Source organism: Bos javanicus, chromosome 9, assembly GCF_032452875.1.
Source record: "Bos javanicus breed banteng chromosome 9, ARS-OSU_banteng_1.0, whole genome shotgun sequence".
Classification (NCBI taxonomy): Eukaryota; Metazoa; Chordata; class Mammalia; order Artiodactyla; family Bovidae; genus Bos; species Bos javanicus.
The window spans coordinates 104,069,964-104,077,301 of record NC_083876.1 but is presented as its reverse complement, the minus strand read 5'-3'; positions in this window follow the sequence as shown (position 1 = coordinate 104,077,301).

The following is a 7,338-nucleotide window of genomic DNA, read 5'->3' as shown; positions in this document are numbered from 1 at the left end:
CAAGGTTTCTAGGACCATTTTCCCCCAACCATCAGGTGCAAAGTCTTTTAGCCTAATATTCCTCTAGACTAAACGTGGTTTCCCTGAAGGCCTTGTCCAGAATGTGCTAGATGTGAACCTAGAGCTACCTCTGACTCCAGTTGTTTGAGTGGCTTTTATATTTTATTCAGTTACACGTGCTCACCTGAAAAAGGCAGCCTTTTAGCCTTTAAAAGATTGGAGGAGTACCTTGCTTTTACAGTTAGCCAGATTCTTAAGATTCCAGTGCCAGGTGACACTAGTAAAGAACACACCTGCCAGTGCAGGAGACATAAGTGGTGCGGATTCAATCCCTGGGTCGGGAAGATCCCTGGAGGAGGAAACAGCAACCCACTCCAGTATTCTTGGCTGGAGAATCCCATGGACAGAGGAGCCTGGTGGGCTACAGTCCATGGGGTTGCAAAGAGTCAGACACGACAGCAATTTAGCATGCATGCAAGATTCCAGTGAGAAAGCTCAGTTATGTTGAGACTTGACTTGATCGATGAGTCACATTCCTGCCTGCAGCACAGAATTGAAAGAATCTGATAATATTAGAGATTGTTGGGGGGAAACAGCACTTACTCTGGAGGCATCGACCGCGGCCTGATTCACATACACTGAATTGGAACGTCGCGTACACGTTTGTTTTTTCTTTGATTGTCAGAGCAGAGATGCTTTTTTGCAGTCTGCTCGACGGGGTTGCCCAGTGGGGTGACGCTGACTAAGCTGAACCTGTGACGAGCAGGGGCCACATTTCCTGCTGTAATTGTGAAGGCAGCAGGCTGAGACGGTGACCATGCAAGCCTACGTGTGAGGAATATGAATTACTTGGAGGAAAATGGTCTTTATTTCTAAAATGTCTCCGTCATTTCCCTGAAGGGTTTTCCAGCTGTTTTTCTGTACCTGTTATTTAGGAGAACTCTTCTGACTCCAGGATTCCCCATTCCCTCTGTGAGTTTCAAGATGTGGCTAATGCTTCCATATATTGGAGCTGACTCACTGGAAAAGACCTTGATGCTGGGAAAGATTGAGGGCAGGAGGAGAAAGGGGCAACGAGATGGTTGGATGGAATCTTCGACTCACTGCATGAGTTTGAGCAAACTCAGATAGTGAAGGACAGGGAAGCCTGGTGTGCTGTAGTCCATGGGATCCCAAAGAGTTGGATGTGACTCTGCAAATGATCAACAACAACATAATAGAATTACATAGAGCACTTGTTAATAATTAATTCCTGAGCCCACCCTAGACATACTGGCCTAGTTTTTGGACTGGGACGTGAAAATATGCGTTAGAAAACTAATACCCAGATGACACATAACACAGTTTGAAAACCCAGGAATTGAACCTGGGTCTCCTGCATTGCAGGCAGATTTTTTACCAACTGAGCTACAAGGGGAAGCCCTAGGAGACTTTTAATGAGGGACTGTCTAGAGGTTTGACCTTGTGCAGTTAAGAGGGGCTAGTTAGATGACCCGTGAGTGTTTGGTGCTGGAGCCTGAAGTTCGAGTGCAGCAAATGCTCCTGGGAAGTAACAATGGGTGTAAAGGGAACTCAGCCAGATTGGAAGCTACAAACGGCTGTGAGGGCATTCCTACCAGCCTCACCACCTCCAGATCTCTCTTTAGTGATGGCTGCAAGGGGCTGAGTTCCCTACACCCAGCACAGCAGCTAGGAGCAGCTGGAGAGGGTCTGGCAGAGCTGAAGGCACCACCACGTCCATCAGAGGGGCACAGAAGGAAGACGGCACTGCCCATCTGCCCAAGGTGGCAGTCGCAGGCCCACACCTGGCAGGTGGGAAGGACATTTAGGCTCCACCCACAGAGGAGGTGGCAACTATGCCCATGGACAGTTTGGACCACGGAACCTGAAGGCAAGGAGAGCTGCAGGTCAGGACGGAGGGTAGGAGAGAACTGTTAGCCTCCTGGGGCTTGTTTTCTCTCGGACAGAGAGGGGCTCCCAGTGTGTCTACAGCGACTCAGTACATCCAGCGGAGGAAGGGGCCCTGATAACCCCAGCCACCATGGCCCTCTCTGAGCAGATGCCAGCGTCTGTTCCTAAGGCGTCTGTTCTCTCCTTGCGTGAGATCAGCTACCCATGTGGCTCTCCCTGGTCTGAGTGGCTCCATGGAGTGTGTATTCATCTTTGAAAATGTTTTTTCTATAATGGGAACGTCTATTCAAGAACACAGCCTGGGAAAACGAAAACAAGAGAATCAAACATGGGGTGTAAATGGATACCACTGGGCTGACTGGGAAAGCATAGGTGACCTAGGGTGTGGTCTCACACCTTGTCCTCAAGCAGACGCAGAGCCTGTGCCTTTTCTGCAGCGAGATGCTTCTGGGGGGGCCTGTGCATTTGGAAGAGGAGTTGGCTGTGGTCCAGGGAGGCTGTGAGACTCTCACTCTTCAATGGACGACAGATCTGCAGGCCACTCTGCGAGGCCACCAGATGGCAGTGTTGTCTTGTCCGGCTGGGTATCACACAGCTGGGGGCCCGGTGTTCTATAAGGAAGTGGTTGCTGGTCCAAGATCTCCCAGTGCAGACTACTGAGCTCCTGTGAGAGCCCTGGGCCTGATGGTAAATCCTTTTCATAACCTGGAAGGAGGGTTGGCTTGTCCTCATATCAAAGTGGAAAAACAGGAGATAAACCAGCAAAGTTGGTAGTAATTTGTACTGGCAGAGATAAATCGAAAGTTGGTAAGTAGTGATCTGTACTGGAGGTCCTGGGCAAGGTGTATGGGTGGGAGGGAGAATACATCAAAAGACAGCTTCTTGGGAAACGGGAACTTCCGGGGTTTACTCAGGCAGCTGTCTGGTGGCAGAACTGAAATTAAGACTCAGCATTCATTTTATTCTCCTGGGCCCCCTCTGGGTTTTCTTTGTTTTCTGCCACCTGCAAATTCTTTTATTTCTTGTACTTGAGTCTGTTCTTTCAAATGGACTGTGATGTTATGACACTCTCGAGGACCTGAGTCTACCAATTCTGCTGAGACCCTTGGTTGAAGAGTTTGTGTAGGTGCTCATGGTAGAAAATACCCACAAAGTCATGAGCACAATCTCCCCTTAATGAAGTTCTAAATCCCAGCAAGTAGGCTGCTTACTTCAAGTAGTAACTACACCCCCAAGAAAATGCAAGAAAAGACTTGGTTTAATAAGAGTTGGCCTATACTGCTTTCCTTTGCCACTGGCAAGGAATACTTCTGTTTTCCTCGAGTATCACAGGTAATTTTGCCTTTCTTCTCTTTTGCTCAGAGAGAAACCTGGTAACCCTGAGGCTGACCTGCCTTAACTGAAAAAAGTTTAAAAAGGGAAAAGAAAAGTCTGCCATTATAATGATCACATTTTCTAAGCCAAAGGTTGAAACATGCTGTAATGTAGGGTCTGACCAAATAGTTCAGTTCAAGGCTGTCTTGCAAATATTAGCACTTGTAATAAAAGTTATAGGAGTATCTATTTAGTTTTGTTTTTCTTTCCTAAAGAAAAACTTACTTTTAACTATTTCAGAAACTGCCCCTGGATTCGTTTTCTTCCTTCTGATTGTCTCATTTACTTTTGAACTGACTGTGGAGAACCATGCAGCTGGCCTAGAGGTCGGATTGTGATGATGTGCTGTTTTCCCTCTTCATTTCGGGTGCTGAGAGCATTCACCCATAAACTCTGAAACATCGGTTAGCTTCTCGGGAGATCATCTTGAAGTCCAGTTCTGCTATCACTACTTCCTGGGAGGAGTGCTATGTACAAATCTCTGGAGCAGGTTATAGACGTGGAGACCTCCAGGAGACCTGCCAGCCATCGTGCTCCTGGACTCGGGGCTCTGAAAGGCTTTAATGCCGTAGGGTGTTTCCCATTTGTGGGTTCCTTGTGAACGTTTAGACCTCCATAATGACCATTTACGGAGAAGGCAATGGCACCCCACTCCAGCACTCTTGCCTGGAAAATCCCATGGATGGAGGAGCCTGGTGGGCTGCAGTCCATGGGGTCGCTGGGAGTCGGGCACGACTGAGCGACTTCCCTTTCACTTTTCACTTTCATGCACTGGAGAAGGAAATGGCAACGCACTCCAGTGTTCTTGCCTAGAGAACCCCAGGGACTGCGGGGCCTGGTGGGCTGCCGTCCATGGGGTCGCACAGAGTCGGACACAACTGAAGCGACTTAGCAGCAGTAGCAGCAATGACCATTTATCATTAAAAATAAGTTTGAGGTCAAAGTTTTGTAAATCTGGAATTCTATGTGTAATGATTCCTTTTCCATTTCTGCCAACCTTCTCAAAATATTTTGAGTTTGGATGCTACCTAATAACACACCTAGTGAAAAAAATCTAATCAGTAACTTGGTTTGAGCTGGCAAAAAATTAGTTTGTTTAACAGAGTATCTCACATTTAGCCAACCATGTTGACATCAATAGATATACCTGATCATTCCCTGATAAGTAGCTAATAAAGACTGTTGTTTTCAAGAGCCATAAATATCGGGGCAAGGGGTAGATAGGGCCAGGATGGAGCTAACTGCAGAGCATATACCTGCTGTGTGTGAGGATTTTCAGGCAGTTAGGTGATGGCATGGCCAGGATATTAGTCTTATCTGTTCAATTATGAAGCTGAAACCCCAGCCTTTTTGGAAAGACGTGTACAAAGTCTCTGGTTGTCTGGAGAAAATCACAGAGAATTCTGACTTCCTTCAAGCTTCACAAAGGTGAAACGAGTTTTAACCTTGAGCACACATTACAAAATTCTAATAAAGGAAATGATATTTGAAGAGTGTAGAGTTTCACTCAAAAAACGTGGTAATAAATGCTGATGGGCAACATGTCCGCCACACAAAAAGTAAAGAAAAATTCCAGGGGAAGTCACTAGTGCCTTTCTTTATTCCACTGGGAATTTGCAGTAACGTCAAACATCGACACTTCAAAAACAAGAAACAAACTTTTTTTTTATGATTTTCACAAATCAGAGGAAATAATTACTAATCTAATCAGGAAGTTTGGTGAAGATTATTGTTCCATTTCCCTCATAATTTTGTAAGAAAAATGTTTTTGATCTTATACTGGACAAACTTTGATATGAGCTCTTCATTTGCTCAAAATTTACAGCAGGTTTTGAGCCCTCCTGGTGGCTCAGATGGTAAAGCATCTGCCTACAATGTGGGAGACCCAGGTTTCATCCCTGGGTTGGGAAGATCCTCTGGAAAAGGAAATGGCAACCCACTCCAGTACTCTTGCCTGGAAAATCCCATGGATGGAGGAGCGTTGTAGGCTACAGTCCATGGGATCGAAAAGAGTCAGACGTGACTGAGCAACTTCACTTTCACTTTCACTCTGAGCCCTCCTGGCACTCGGGTGCCTCCTGTTCTGGGTCTTCTATTTGACATGGGTATGGGTGCCAGGAGAAATATCAATAACCTCAGATATGCAGATGACACCACCCTTATGGCAGAAAGTGAAGAGGAACTAAAAAGTCTCTTGATGAAAGTGAAAGAGGAGAGTGAAAAAATTTGCTTAAAGCTCAACATTCAGAGAACGAAGATCATGGCATCCGGTCCCCTCACTTCATGGGAAATAGATGGGGAAACAGTGGTGGAAACAGTGTCAGACTTTATGTTTCTGGGCTCCAAAATCACTGCAGATGGTGACTGCAGCCATGAAATTAAAAGACGCTTACTCCTTGGAAGGAAAGTTATGACCAACCTAGATAGAATATTAAAAAGCAGAGACATTACTTTGCCAACAAAGGTCCATCTAGTCAAGGCTATGCTTTTTCCTGTGGTCATGTATGGATGTGAGAGTTGCACTGTGAAGAAAGCTGAGCGCTGAAGAATTGATACTTTTGAACTGTGGTGTTGGAGAAGACTCTTGAGAGTCCCTTGGACTGCAAGGAGATCCAACCAGTCCATTCTGAAGGAGATCAGCCCTGGGATTTCTTTGGAAGGAATGATGCTAAAGCTGAAACTCCAGTACTTTGGCCACCTCATGTGAAGAGTTGACTCATTGGAAAAGACTCTGATGCTGGAAGGGATTGGGGGCAAGAGGAGAAGGGGACGACAGAGGATGAGATGGCTGGATGGCATCACTGACTCGATGGACGTGAGTCTGAGTGAACTCTGGGAGTTGGTGATGGACAGGGAGGCCTGGCGTGCTACAGTTCATGGGGTCGCAAAGAGTCAGACAGGACTGAGCGACTGATCTGATCTGATCTGATGGGTGCTGCTGCCTGGATTCGGTAATTCCCCAGAGGGGTTAGCCTCAAAAGTGCCAGCATGCTTTGGTTTATTACAAGGTACAAACTATTTTTTCCTTGAAATACTCAAATGCCCCATTCATTCACATATTTTATTATGGGACATTTCAAATGCATACAAAAGAAGTTGAGAGACCAGTGTTATGAAACCCTATGCATCCTTCACTCCCTCCAGTAATTACTCCTGACCACCGTTATGTCATTCCCTCCTCTCCCCAACCCCACACACCCCAAAGTATTTTGAAGCAAATCCCAGAAGTCCTATAACTTCATTTGTAAATTTTTCAGCCCTCTAAAAGATAGTGGATCACAATAAACTGTGGAAAATTCTGAAAGAGATGGGAATACCAAACCACCTGACCTGCCTCTTGAGAAACCTGTATGCAGGTCAGGAAGCAACAGTTAGAACTGGACATGGTTCCAAATAGGAAAAGGAGGACATCAAGGCTGTATATTGTCACCCTGCTTATTTAACTTATATGCAGAGTACATCATGAGAAATGCTGAGCTGGAGGAAGCACAAGCTGGAATCAAGACTGCCTGGAGAAATATCAATAACCTCAGATATGCAGATGACACCACCCTTATAGCAGAAAGTGAAGAACTAAAGAGCCTCTTGATGAAAGTGAAAGAGCAGAGTGAAAAAGTTGGCTTAAAACTCTACATTCAGAAAACTAGAATCATGGCATCCAGTCCCATCACTTCATGGGAAATAGATGGGGAAACAGTGGCTGAGTTTATTTTTCTGGGCTCTAAAATCACTGCAGATAGTGATTGCAGCCATGAAATTAAAGGACGCTTACTCCTTGGTAGGAAAGTTATGACCAATCTAGACAGCATATTAAAAAGCAGAGACATTACTTTGCCAACAAAGGTCCATCTAGTCAAGGCTATGGTTTTTCCAGTGATCATGTATGGATATGAGAGTTGGACTATAAAGAAAGCTGAGCACCAAAGAATTGATGCTTTTGAACTGTGGTGTTGGAGAAGACTCTTGCGAGTCCCTTGGGCTGCAAGGAGATCCAACCAGTCCATCCTAAAGGAGATCAGTCCTGTGTGTTCATTGGAAGGACTGATGTTGAAG